The sequence below is a fragment of the Vulpes vulpes genome, chromosome 8 (genome assembly GCF_048418805.1).
Source record: "Vulpes vulpes isolate BD-2025 chromosome 8, VulVul3, whole genome shotgun sequence".
Taxonomy (NCBI): Eukaryota; Metazoa; Chordata; class Mammalia; order Carnivora; family Canidae; genus Vulpes; species Vulpes vulpes.
The window spans coordinates 23,202,304-23,216,648 of NC_132787.1; the positions used below are offsets into that span (position 1 = coordinate 23,202,304).

General features: G+C 35.8%; 1 protein-coding gene across 48 annotated transcripts in view; it reads left to right on the forward strand.

Moving 5' to 3' along the window:
- SOX5 (SRY-box transcription factor 5) overlaps positions 1–14,345 on the forward strand; it is a 995,306-nt gene that overhangs the window by 964,621 nt on the left and 16,340 nt on the right. The gene's annotated exons all lie outside the window — the stretch shown is intronic.

Here is a 14,345-nt window from a genome sequence, read left to right on the forward strand (position 1 = left end):
AAATGACTTCAATTCTGCTCTGTACCTAGAGGGGAAAGGAAAGCATGGTTAGGTGTACATCTCTGGTAATCACACAACATAAGAAGAAGAGCGACACTGGTACGGGGAGAAGGACACAAAATTTTTCTAGCTAAGCACCAGAAGGGAAGGGGAAAAGCAAAGTGACAGCTCTAAGAAGGAATGATAGCAAGCATAAAGGAATTTATATTCAAATATTTAAACATTCTTGAAAGGATGCTTGAACAGAAATTCCTTTTCTCTGCTCCCCATGTAGAAATGAGTTTAACACTCAGCCAGATGCTAATGCAAAGTGACTCAAGCTATTCCTCGCAAGCATAGCTAAATTGCCGTTATTTGTTAAGCGCATTGAATTCAGCTGTGGATATAGCAGTTGGTTGCATTCAGCAAGCATCTGTACCCTTTTTTTTTTTTAATCCTCCGAAGCAGAGACAACTCTACCTATCCCCTCCCTCTCCTCCCCTGTGCTGGCTGGGAATTGTCAAGTGACAACCGACCAAATCCTTTTGGACAGGAAGCCTTCATCCTGAGTTCTATATACTTGCAAAACAGGCCTTGTGGTTGGATCAGGGAGCCCATTAAAAGCACTTTGATGGTATGGAAATTCATCTTCATGAAGCTCCTAGGCCCCTAAGCAGCATGCTGTTTAGCTGTGGTTACAGATCACTCATTCAGATCGGAGGGCAATAATTGTGCTGACGGCTTGTAAGGCAATGGAAGTACATAAAATAATCCTGGGCCCTCCACCATGGCACTGCGAGTTAATCTTCTCTAATACAGATCAGCTGTTGTTCTAACACATGACTTTATGCCGGCTCCAGTGACTCTGCTCAGCCTTTTGATTAAGTACCAGGAGTGGAACCATCTGCATTCACTTTACTCCATAGTTGTCCATTGTTAGAGGACTTTATTTCCACTTGTTCCACCTCCACTATCATACTTTCTTTCTCTGATTAGCACCTTCTCTATTGTGTTGCACGAGTGAGAATTGCCTCTTATTGAACACTATTGCCTACAGTTCCCCTTTCTCTTTTGTAGCATTATAACCTTTTAGAAACCTATTTTTTGACTCATACCTGCCAAAATCTGTTGGCCAGTTAAGATGTCTTCATTCTCAAAAAGGCTGTCATTCCCAAATCTCTTCGCCATGCACTTTCAATGCAGTTGAGTTATATCACCAACTACAGTTTTATATTTTCATGGGTTTTAAAGTGAAAATCTTAAAATACAGAAGTGAAACAGTTCCATTATTATAACAGTATGACAAACTTCTGTAAGGTGAAAGTAAATATTTTCAGCAGAAGGATCTGAATGACACCTTGATACCTGACAATGAAAGTGTGATTTTGAAGCTGAGAAGTAGGTATTAACTGTGGTTGCCTTTTTCTGTTGAACTAGCTTGAGTGTCATTTCTGTAATACGGATGATTGATTTATGTGCAACTCATGGGAATGAGATAATGTCAAATTTATATCCTTTAATTAACACCTGCTATGTAGGAGGGGTGGTATAGTGAGCTTGAGATACTGTATTGAATGAGAAAGTGTGTCCTTTGCCTTTATAGAGTATATAGCTTAAATCAAATTGTTTTGACTGTTAACCATGGCCTCTATGTGTAAGCCTACTTGTAAGAAGTGAATAAAGACCCCACCCATTTTGCTTAGCATATCAGATCATTTCTATACCTGAGTTGACAAAGGTGGCTGCTTATTCTTCCATATAAAGTAACATCACTATGCCTATTGTGTTGTTTTTCTCCTAATACCTACCGTTTTCATAGATTTTTATAATTGCCCAACTTTATCCATAGCCAGAGCATAGGTAGATCAGTGGTTGGTTTGAAATTTTGCTTTCATTTGAAAGACATAAACAGAAGATATGATAAATTTTTTGTACTCTATCACATCATTCAAATACCAAAAAAAGAACATTTCTCTCACTAAGACAATACTCCCAGATTCCTAAACCCAGAAAGTATGTGAGGTGTAAGGATAGACGGGGTGAAGAGGGGTGGAGGAGTAGGGGTGTGGGTGGCAGATAAAAGAAAAAAAAACATATAGAAAAGAACTGGGAGAAAGGAAAGGGGAAAAGAGAAAAAAACCCAGCCTGGTGCTTCCCATTGGTCTGAGGTCTGAGAGGTGATAGCATGACCTGAGATCCCTGGGTTGGAATCCTGTAGTAGAGATTTGTTTTCTTGAGTACATAAACCTTATACATAGTAACTTTTCTCCAGATTTCAAATGACCAACATGGTTGTCCCAAGTAGAAAGTCTTAATTCTGAAAAGCTGTAATTGGTAGTAAAAACAATTAGAGGTGTGAAGATAGGGACAAATGTTTTCTAGTAATATGCACCAAAACACATAATGAAAGTCATTTTTACTAAAACACATTTTAATTGAAGACTTCTAAAAGATTTCTCATTTTTTTACTTTTCTTGGAAGTGTTTCAACATACCCAAAAACTGTGTATGTCAGGTTTCTTGGAAACTCTGGGACACAGTGTTATTTATAATTGTCATTTCAGGTTAATTATAGTCTGATTGCATATTCCGATAATGTTATCTTTTATCACATAGCTCTTCACAGATTAGTGTTATGGATGAATAAAAAATCTCAGGTAGGAAGAGTCAGAAAGACCCTCATACATTTAGTTTGTAAAAACCACCCATTTGTTTCATTAACACCCACCTGGCATAATCTTGGCCATGTGACCGACTGCATACTCAGGTTCCGACCTTATGTTTGAAGGTAGCCATGGTTAGTAGGAAATCATAAAGTCCTCAGTTTTTGTATCAGTTTTTCCTGATACCACCAGGCAGTACTAATTTAATAGAGACCAGTACATTTGACCAAAATGTGGTATAGACCAGAAGTTTCCTTGCTTATTTCCCTCACCCCCAGTGGAATGATGCCTGTATTTGTTAAACATGTATTTCATTACATGCATCAGGATATCTAAATACAATAGCTTCAACAGATAATGATTAATTTTTAGCACATAATGAAGTTTTGTAGAAGGCAATTGGCATTAATTTATCATCTCAGAGATATCATGATTGAAATCTTCATGATTCTCTTAGCTTTTCCTCTAGGGTCTTCAAATGTTGCTGTACTTAGAACTATGCCATGAAGGCAGGCCACCTGGGGAAGGAGAAGCAGTTTTCTCTTTGCTATTTTCAATCCTCTTTCACATAGTGTCTTCTTCATTCACATAGGGATGTTCACTGCACCCCTCACGCAGACTTCCACAAATATCTCATTTGAATAGAAATGGGTTGACTGCATACCTTTAAGACAATTACTGGCCAGAGGAAGGGAACCTGCCTTAGGTTGATCATGAATTATATTTTGGGACTGAATTAGAAAGACCTTAGTCTATACTCCTGGAGATCAAGAGATATCTTAAGATCAAAGATTATCTGCAGAGAAGAAAAAGACCAGAATGGCTATCGAGTAAAAAAAGGTCATAGTAGGCCACAGCTGCATGATAAAAATGATATCGAAGCTCTCAAATATTTTCTTCATGAAACTGGCTTGTTTTGATTGTGTTATACTCATCGTCATCTATCTAGCTACTTTTATTTTTGCACTATTACAAGTCTGTGGCCTTATACCTTGTCTGTGGTTCTTAAAGAATTAAATCACACATAAGCATGTACACACACACATACACACACACATACACCCTTGGGTGACAGGTTAAACCAATGAATGTGTGTTCGCACATATGTTTCTACATGTTAAGGCCAACTTCTGTACTGCTTTCATATATAAAACAGATGTCACTCACAAAAATAAACATGCAGATGTGTGCATTTATTTTTTTAAGGTAGAGAACTTATCCACCACATAAACATTAATTGCCTACAGTGTACTTGAAATCCAAATGCCTACACATGCTATGAATTCCTCTATTACAGCAAGTAAGAATTCCTGGCAAAATGCCTTACTTTTCCTTCTGTGGTTCAGTGAAAATTCATGTCTGATTTCCACAGAATAAGGTGAAAATTTAGAGAATCATAGGTATATTTTAAACCATAATTTATTCAATAATGATAGCAGTTTCTCTTTTTACTTGTCAGTCATACTCATAGGAAGCCTTACCAATACTACATAGACTAATTTGTAAACAGAGGTTAATTTTTATTACTCTGGCACTTAGAAACTCTTCCACTACAACCTCCTCTCTTTCTGCTATTGTCAACCTCTTTCTTTCCCTTTAACAGAGTGCCAAACATGAAATGACAGTGACCAATGTTGACTTAATGTGGATGTTTAATAATGAAAAAAAGTGTGTCAGTCCCAGCATTAGTTACAAATGGCAGTAAGTGTATCGGATGGCAGCCCTGTAATAATTTTACATCCATCATTCTTTCCTGATGCTTCGCTGGCCATCTGATGGATGGGGCCAGCAGTGTTAACTCTTCAGAAACTGACACAGTGTATCTAGTTCAGCATTATCTAACACATGCTCCTTCCCTTAGATAAGGACAAGGCATGTGAGGAATTGTGAATTACGGGTTTCGCTTTGAAAAAGTGAATATGAAGGAACTCATGCCTCTGCATTCAGGGAAAGACACTACAATTAATTAATGATTTATGGATGGCTTTTGTAGATGTTGCCTTTAGCCAAAATGAATTAGAGAAGTCAAATTAGAACTAGATATTTCAATGGTTAGAGGAAAAAATTCATGAAGGAGAAAGGCATGTTAGGTAAATCCTTTGGGAGAAAGTGAGATAGATCATTGCAGCTCAGTGACAAAGCAGGAGCTTTTTGGGGGGGGGGGATGTTGTGTGTGAACATGCATGTGTGATTTTTAAAAAGCCCCCAGTCTGCTGGTTGGAAGTTGTCTAGGAAAAACTACAGTAACACAAATTATTAATGTCGCTTCTTTATAAAAGTGAGTATATGTTATTTTTCAATCTCTACATTTACATATTAATTATTCCATGACTTTAAAAGATACACACAAAAAATCTGATGTTGAATGCTTGCCTTTTTATTATTAGAGACTCTCTACTCTGAAAATTTATATAAAATGGAAGGGAACTGCTTTCTAGGCAACTGATTATTAGGAAATCTAGACCAGCTTTCTATGTGCAAGTTGGCATTTGATCCTTAGGTTTTCTTTTCTTTTGTTTTTCATTCATAAAACCTTCTTAATTCTGAGTGTCTTAGCTAGGGAACACTTCTTATGGGACAGGAAGGGAGAGGAAAACCCCTTAGTGAATATTATCAGCACAGAGCAGCCAGTTTTCAAAGACCATGACAAAAAGGCAAATAGGTATTATGTCATCACCCATCCATCACTCTATATGTCAGCCTTTCAATAATTCCAATCGACATTCTCGACAGGCTGGTGCAAGTTAAAGGGGGTGTTTGTTTCTAGAAATTGAGTATGGGCTGTCTATAGCCTTTTGTTCCAGATGGTTTTCTTCTGTGTCTTTTCATTTCTTTCTTTTTCTTTCTTTTCTTTTTGGGGGTATTTAATTGAAATACATGCCGAGTTTGCAGACTGCAAAGATCAGAGCTGTTTTCGTCCAGCAGTGGTAACTATGCATTAAACATTTTGATTTGTTTGAGCTTGAAGTTTAGTCCTTTTTTGCCATTTGCTTCATGGAGTTTGTGTATATTTACAGCCTCTGCATTTAATGGCCACATGCCTTATTTTCACAGATGGCCAGTGGAAGACTTTTTCTTTCTCTTAGTATAGCCCGCTTTCAGTTTTGCTACATTTGTCACAGTGCCACTACTTGCAGCTAGCAAGTGCCCACGCTTGGTGGGGAGCAATTATGGTGTGAGTTTTTAAGGAGCTTTTTAAAGGTTTTTTTTTCCAGTAAACTTTTTATGGTTTAATTTTCAAGCCTAGAAAAGCTGTGCATGTTTTCAAACAGAGAGTCTTGTGTTCTTTACATCATTCTGGTAGAGGGGTTAGTGCAGGATGGTCCAATAAAATGAGACACACGGGGCATGCCAAATTGGGCTTTCGGATAGACACCCACAGGCCTCTCTGATGATTGAAATTGTCTATTCATTTAAAGACATGAGGATATGCCACAATAGTATTCCTGAAAAAAGCAAGTTTGAAAACACCATGTAGAGAGTGATCTAGATATTTTTCAAGTCTATTTCTATGTTACATAGATAAAACACTAGAAGAATAGTATAGGATAGTTATGTCAAGGTGATAGGATTATAAATTGACATGCATGTGCCCACATTTCTGATTTTTCTAAATTTCCTATAAGTAAAGTAAGAATCACTTTTGTTGTTGGACCAGAAGTGTTCTCTTCAAACACCTGATCTATTAAGAATGGTCTTTCCTTTTCTTCTCCCCTGTTCCTTTCCTCAGCCCCAAGATCGAATAGCTGCTTTTAAGACAACTAAACATTAAAGCACTAAAATAATTACAGACATTTGCTTTTCAGTTATCCTCTTATATTTGCTAGATGTGATGAATCCTCTTTTGTCACTTATTACAAACTACTTGAGCAATATGGATTAAAAATTATGAGGAAAATATTCCAAATTTGCCATGTATTTCAAAGGGTCTCACTGAACCTTTCCAAGGAAAGCTTACTGCTCCTCCTTGTTTACAAATGAGAAAGACTTGCTTATGGATCACAGGAATAATAATGGCTATTGCTATTTATTTTGTGCTTTACCCTTTTCAAAGTGATTTCACATTAGCCTTCAACCTTGTACTTTGATAAGAGCAGAACAGGATCCTATCTTTTCTTTTAAAAAATAAAAATGAGATTTGAGAAGATTACAGGAATTCCAGTGGGAGATCTGTTTTTAAGCCAAGGTCTTGTGGCTTGGAGTTCAGTCTCTTTTCTAATGGACCGTGCTGATGAAGTTTAAGAAAGTACTCAGTGCCTGATGATTAGCTTGTGCCCCAGCATTGGTCACGTGTAGGATTCAGTACAGTCTTGAGGCTTTCTTACAAAAATCTCATTTAAGCAATAACTACTCCGTGATTTGTACATCGTTCTTCCCATTCTTTGTTTTTCCTGGTCTGCTCCCTTCCTAGATCTCTCTTCACCACACAACCACTAACCCAGCCACTTCACTAAAGGATGAAGCAAGGAAAACAAAACGAATGTGCTCAATCTTATTTGTTTTGCTTCTTGTAAGCAGTGCTGATAAAACATGTGAAGTTTTAGCTGTTGATTAATTGGAGAGTCTACATATCTATTCAAATCCATATATTTCTGTCCCTTCCCTTAAAACAACCATGGATAATTGAAAAGTGAACTATAACTCTGATGTGCCTGTTTCTATTCATCAGATCCAGCATTTCTGAACCAAGCCATGACTCTTTAAGATAGTCCAATTATATTTATTTAACTGAGGTAACTACTGGCTACTGAGGCTACATTCATAAGAATGCTAACAGTTTTGTAGCTTTTATTCCATGAGAAGGAAAAATTAAAGAGAAAAATTCTATACATTTCCGTAGCTCAATGACTGAGTTACCCATTGTTTATAGAACAATTAACATCAGACAATATTCAAGTTTTGTGTTTACATCTATGCAGCCCTCCCACCTACCGGACATCCTGCGTTGGTTGTGAATTCTATTGTTTTTCTTTGTTGGCCGCCTGTTTTTCTCACGTTAACCCTTTTGATTTAACTCAGTGTGCACAGTATCTGTATCTGCCCTGCTTTGAAATATAACAAGGTCTTTTTTTAGACTTTGGTTGAATGCTGACCACATAACACAAACATTTGAAAACTCAGGTCTTAGTTTTTTCTTTGCCTGTCTTCCCTTTCCTTGGGTACACACCATAAGCACCACTGTGACAAATAAGCCAAGACCAGTATTTTGCCATGACACTATTCATGTGTACCTTCTTTGTGACTGATCTGTTTTCTACAGATTCCTTTGAGTGGCTTTTTTGTGCATTAATCCTCCAGGCCTCAGTGACTTCTTCCTGTTCCTGGCGGTGGTTTTCTGTTTTAAGGACTAAATTAGTAATGTGGAATTTGGGCATATAACTGTGTCTTTCACAAAGTACCTGAATCTGTGACTCTGATTGTCTGTGTGGATTTGACAGTCTCTTCACAAAATATCTCAATAACTATGTTTTTTCACAATTTGAAATATCTTCCTTGACTTTAAGAAAACGATATGGAATCGCCAGTTATGAATGGAGTGCCCTTACGGTTTGAAGCTTAAAAATTTTTGAGAAAACTTTCTTTTATGATAGAAAATATATATAGTTTTATACACTGGTCAAAATCTTTTAGTTTTGTGTTAGGAAATGTCCAGTAAAGTAGGACATAGATTTGCAGGTTTGAAAGACAATGAAAAGGGCCTTGAATTTCCTCTTCAATATTTTTAATATGCCAGACAGGTTGTCATATGTTCAATACTTGAAAATTTTCAGAGAGGGGAAGTTTTTTACATTTTGAGGCAGTTCATTTAATGGACAGACACCTCTGACTATTACACAACTCTTTGTGGTTTGTTACATTTCACCGGATAACTTCAGCCATTGGTCAGCATTGTATATCTTGACTTTATATGGCCAAATGCTATCCCTTTTTTCACAAATAACAGGACTTAATTCTTTTTTTAAATAAGTTCATTCTTAAGATCTTTAAAGACTGGTGCTTTTTACCCAGTTTTCCCATCTCCTTTCTTTTTCGAGGTCCTATGCAATTTCTCTATCATGACAATAAGGATATTGATAGGAACATAATCCAAAGCTTGAGTTAAGTACAAAACATTATAGCCATTGAATACCCCTGGACTGCCTTACATTTCCTATAGAAAAATAAACTAAGGTCATTACAATATTGTTTTTGTTAATGAATCCATACTGGCTTTTTGCTGACCCTACATCCTCTGCTAAGTGCTCTTAGCTAATTTTTGTAACCATCAGCTCTGTCTTTTCTGGAACATACATTACATGCTCAGGTCATTGTTCCTCAAATTCCTCTCTTTCATAAATTAGAATTAATTGCCATTAACTTTCTAATAATTCCCCTACTTTAAAATCAGTTCTTTAGGGATGCCTGGGTGGCTCAGCGGTCAAGTGGCTGCCTTTGGTTCAGGTCATGATCCCGGGTTCCTGGGATCAAGTCCCACATCAGGCTTCTTGTGAGGAGCCTGCTTTTCTCTTTACCTATGTCTCTGCCTCTGTCTCTGTGTCTCTCATGAGTAAATTAAAAATTTAAAATAAAATAAATTCTTTAAAAATCATAGATAGGGACTCATCAATTTTATGTACAATTCATGCTACTATCTTGGAAAATTATTCATCTGCATGAAGACTTATATTCATAGAAACTATGTGTTTCCTTCAAAACCATTTCATCTATCTTCAACTTCACAATACTTTTTAAGAAAACATGATCTGCCAGTACATTTCAATTTGACCAGATTGCCTGAGGAAACTAAGTTTCTAAGAAATTTAGGTGAAATTATGCTTCAGAAAACACTTCCTGAAGGTGGTTCCCAAATTTCATAAAAGGAAATTAGGTTGTGGAACAAAATTATGTGCTCTAATTCATGATTTTCTCCACTAGGGGAATCTCTGGATTTTTAAAAAGAAGACATCAAGATTAGATAAGGATGATTTTGTAGATGACTAGACCAGAGGCCATTTATGGATCTTTCCAACCCCTTTGTTCCCATATCTCTATGACTGATTCTCTGATGGAAAATATTCCCAAGGGATACCAAATTTCAGAGTACCAATGTGTCTAGAAATATTCTAATAGATACATTTGCATTTGACCAAAGTAAAATTAGTCAATGATTTCTTCAACTTGGGTTTTTGTTAGTCTTGAAGGGAAGAGAGAGAGAGAGAGAGAGAGAGAGAGAGAGAGAGAGAAGGTGTCTGTGTGTGTGTGTGAAAGAGAGAGAGAGAAAATATATTTGTATATAATTTATATACAATTTACAAGAAAGCCTTTTCTCCTATTTGTGCTGTTAGATTATGTAAGTGGATGGTTATTTTTTAGAAAATGGCATTCTCAATAAGCAAGGGTGGAACTGAGAAGTTGAGGGGGTAGACATATGCATTATTTCTTTGTATTTTGCTTATGCTGATGAGAAAAATATCCAACTGATAAATCATTATGACATTATAAATAATCTTTCATCTTCTTTGGTGGTCTGTGAGGTTCACATAATTGGAGGGTTAAAAACCTTTTTTGTTTCATCTTCCTCCTGTGTCATTAGTATAGAAGTAGACCATAAAAAAGTACAGCCAGAAGGGGTTTAACTGTTACTGAGTCAACATTTGACAGTCACACTCTATTCTGTCATTTCATGCATGTGCTTTTTATGAGTTTTATAGCTTTGTGAGCTTTATTTCAGGGATGTCCATTATGATAGCTGATCCACAGCCCATCTCTCTTTGTGTATATGTGTCTGCTGGGGAGCAAAGCTCATCACTTACATGGATCCCAATTTCAAGGAGTAACAGAGGAACCATTTCCTTGTGCATTGTTTAATCTGGGATTAGGTAACTAAGGAAATATCTACCTCCTCTAAAACAGAGTTTTTGTGTGTTTTTTGTTTTATTTTGTTTTGTCTGATCTATGAAGTATCAACACAGGATGTTCGCTTGAGCCTTTATAAACAGTGAATTTTTAGTTATTTTCTGTATACGTTGAAGTAATGGAATAGAAGTTTTCAATTTAAGTATGTACTAGACCTGTAAACCATCATGCTGGACATCAAATGGAAAATGAAAAGATTAAATACATTGTTGTAGATGACAGATAAGAGAAATGAAAAAAATATCTCAACAATTTTTGGAGTTGTTAGCAAAATTCTCCTTTTGAATGCATATTTGTTCACTACTCTAGCCATAGGGAAAAAAAGGTCATAACCATGGCAAGTTATTTAACACTGAGATTGAGCTAACTATTCCTGTAATTCATATATGTTAGGAAGAATCTTTACTTTTTCAATTTCCCTCATTGACTTTTTCCCCTGATATTAAAAGCATAGATATCTTGATTTTTTTTAAGTTGATGAGAATCTATCACTATATTTAAACCCCATTTACAAATTAGGATTCTGGGACTCAGGGAGGATAATTTTCTAAAGTAACATAGCTAATACATATAACAGAGTTTGGTTAAGGATTTTTCTGATCCCCAAACCCATTATTTCCTTATGGGTCATTTTCTATATTTTCAAATATGTCCTCTTCTCATTAATTCTTATGGTCTTTTGCCATTCAGAATGTACAGATCTTTACTGACTACTTCTAATCAACTCATTGCTTACATCTCTAGATATTTCTTGGCTTTCCTTGTTGATTTCCACCATAGCTTGGTGTCATGCACAAACAATACATGTGTTGTTTTCAAATCAACTGAATAAGCCCTAGAGCCTAAGACCAGCTGCCAAATTGCCTATGTGAATATTAGCACAGTAATAATACTTCTTTAAACGCTGGGTTTTAGAATCATTTTTTGACCCCCAAAATATGTATGATCTAAGACATTGTTTTCTTCTGTAGATGAGATACAACCCATTTGGATCCTAGTTCCAGTTGACATAGGACCAGATTTGTCAAGTAAAAATAGACTTAACCTAACATTACCCCTTGAACTCAATAAACCTACAGTATTGTATAAGATTTGATTAGCCAGGTAGGAGTCCTCATTCCAAAGGAAATCTTATTGTTATCCGATTGCTAATTTGTATTCAAGAGAGAAAGCGTACAGGTAATCTTTTTGATCCTTATTTATAAATTCTGAAGACTCTTTCATTTTGACTACTTTGTAGCAATTAAAATGTTTGTACCCTCTACTCTGAGGTTACTCAGAGCATTTCAGAGTTTTAGCAATAATTTCTTTAAATGTGCTTATATTTGTTTTATTTTTGTTTTATTTATGATAGAAAAATGGTAGAGGAGAGAAAATCAGTGAATCTGCCAGTTTCAGATCAGCATTTGGATAGTATTGAAGAGCAGTAAAGTAAAAATGCTATATGGGATTTGTGCTGAAGAACAGTGATCTTAAAGTGGGGGCATGAGGTGTTCTCTTTCTGTACAAATTCTTAAAATGTATTTTTTATTGGAGCCAGATATGACTAAGATTCTAAATTGGCAAAAACAAAAACAAAAACAAAAACTATCACTTGTGCCCATCAGCATTTTATCTGCTTCCCCAAATTCAGTTTCTTAAGTGTTTCCCATTTTCAACATCTTCCCATGTACCCCCTTTCTATCTGATATCAAACTGCACTCATTTTGCTTCTGCTGCCTCTATTAATTCATTCATTCATTAAGAGGGGAGGGATAAGAGAGGAGAGGTAGAGGAAGAGAGAGAGAGAGAATCTCAAGCAGGCTCTAAGGCTAGTGCAGAGCCCTATGCAGGCAGAGCTCCATCTCACAACCCTTAGATCTTGATGTGAGCTGATCTCAAGAGTTGGACACTTAATCCATTGAGCTACCTAGGCGCCCTCAGGTACCTCTATTTAGAAAAGGTTAATTTAATTATAGGAGCTTTGAGAATCAAACTATTACCTTTTTTTAGTAATGTTGGCACATTTGGAAAGAGGCTTTCAGTAAAGATTTAATCCAAGGAACAGAATCTTCAGTGGTTGAATTTTAGACATGATAGTGCATAAGTGGACTTTTTGGGGAAGGGGACAGCCAGGGATGGTGGAACTGGAAGGAATAGGATCAGGGGAATCTTCTCAAGGTACCAGCATTCATGCTTTATAACATTTGGCTGATTTTTTTCTCCTCCTATATACCTAAATAGATTGAATTTAAAGTTTTGAGAACTATTTTTAAATTAAACTCATTCTTATGGCGTTTCAGTATATTATCTAAACTCCTATCCACATAAAGATTTATATATACCCCTGTACATAAGAACTAAATATACACTTTTATTTGCTATAAAATCAATATTCATATGAGATTATATGGTAATTATTTGCCACAGGACCATTGTATTTTTATATACTGTATATTTACCATATAACCACTTAGGTTTTAGTATAGCCCCCTTACCTCAATTCCTTCTGATCTTCTGAATTTATTGTCATCAAGGGTTTTTAAAATGTGCCAATGTTACCATTTTTATTTACATGCTGTTGTAAGATGTTTTAATTAAAGGCACACACCACAAACCCTCTAATTCCTTCAGTCACATCCCATTTCCCTGTTCACATATCTGAGAATTAGCTCTGCAAAGGATCACAAAAACAATGCAGCTTACCCTGTTGACTTCCGCTGTCTCCCACCCACAGACTCTTGGGAAGTATTGTCAATTCCATTTTGGGTAATTAATTAAATAATTTTATTATACTGTGTACTTTAGGGGTAGATAATTGGAGGTTACTTACTGTAAAAACTCATGGTTAGTTTCCTGACCTCATTTGCTAATTTTAGCCTCTTGGTAAGATGGCACTAGATTCATACAGCTGAACTCAGAACCTTAGAGGTCACTCAACATCTTGTCCTCTTTCTACTCCAATTGCCTTCATTTTGCTTTTTCTTCTGAAAAGATTGCTTCAGAATGGAAAACTCTCTCTAAAATATATAGCATTATTGCCTTATACACAATTAAATCAAAACCTGAGAGGCAATCCATACCTAGAACATTCCCCAAAAATAGTAAAGTCTTCATTGACTGGAGACTATCATATCATGTTGATGGAATGTGTGGTTTTTATTTATTTTTAATGTAACTGTCTTCTATTTTAACAGCTACATTTACTATAAAGAGTCTGTTAAGCTGGTGTCCTTGATGCTCCTGTTCTCAGCTGAATATATACAGCAGACTCTCTCAGGAAAAGAAATCCAGAGCATATAAAGCAGCTGAAAATACCAATTTCACACAAACTAATTAAATCATATCCTACATTTTTAAATATGTAATTTATTTCAACTTAGTACTATGTAATCCTGTAGAACAAGAGTTGATATCAACTATTTTGTTTCAAATTTCCCTGCTGTGTTTTATACTAATTGACAATTAAATATTTTTTTACTAAATCATGTACAGACTTTGATGAATAGGAGCTCCAAAGCCACTAAATTGAGAGAATTTTTTATCTAGTACATACAATTGTAATACTGTCAAAGATTTTGCAGAAATAAAGCATGTACTATATTAGGAATATCAATACCCTAATGGTTCTTGGTGGGAACATTAATTGGGCCCTTTACCTGTAATACAATTATCTTAAATAGTTGATTATTTTCTGTGAACATTTTATTGTGTCAATAGCTATCCTGCAGTATATGTGGTTCATTTGTACAGTTCATGATGGTGTTCCTCAGAAAATGAAGTAAATAATTATAAAACAACGTGAGAAAATTTTATGAAATCCAATAGA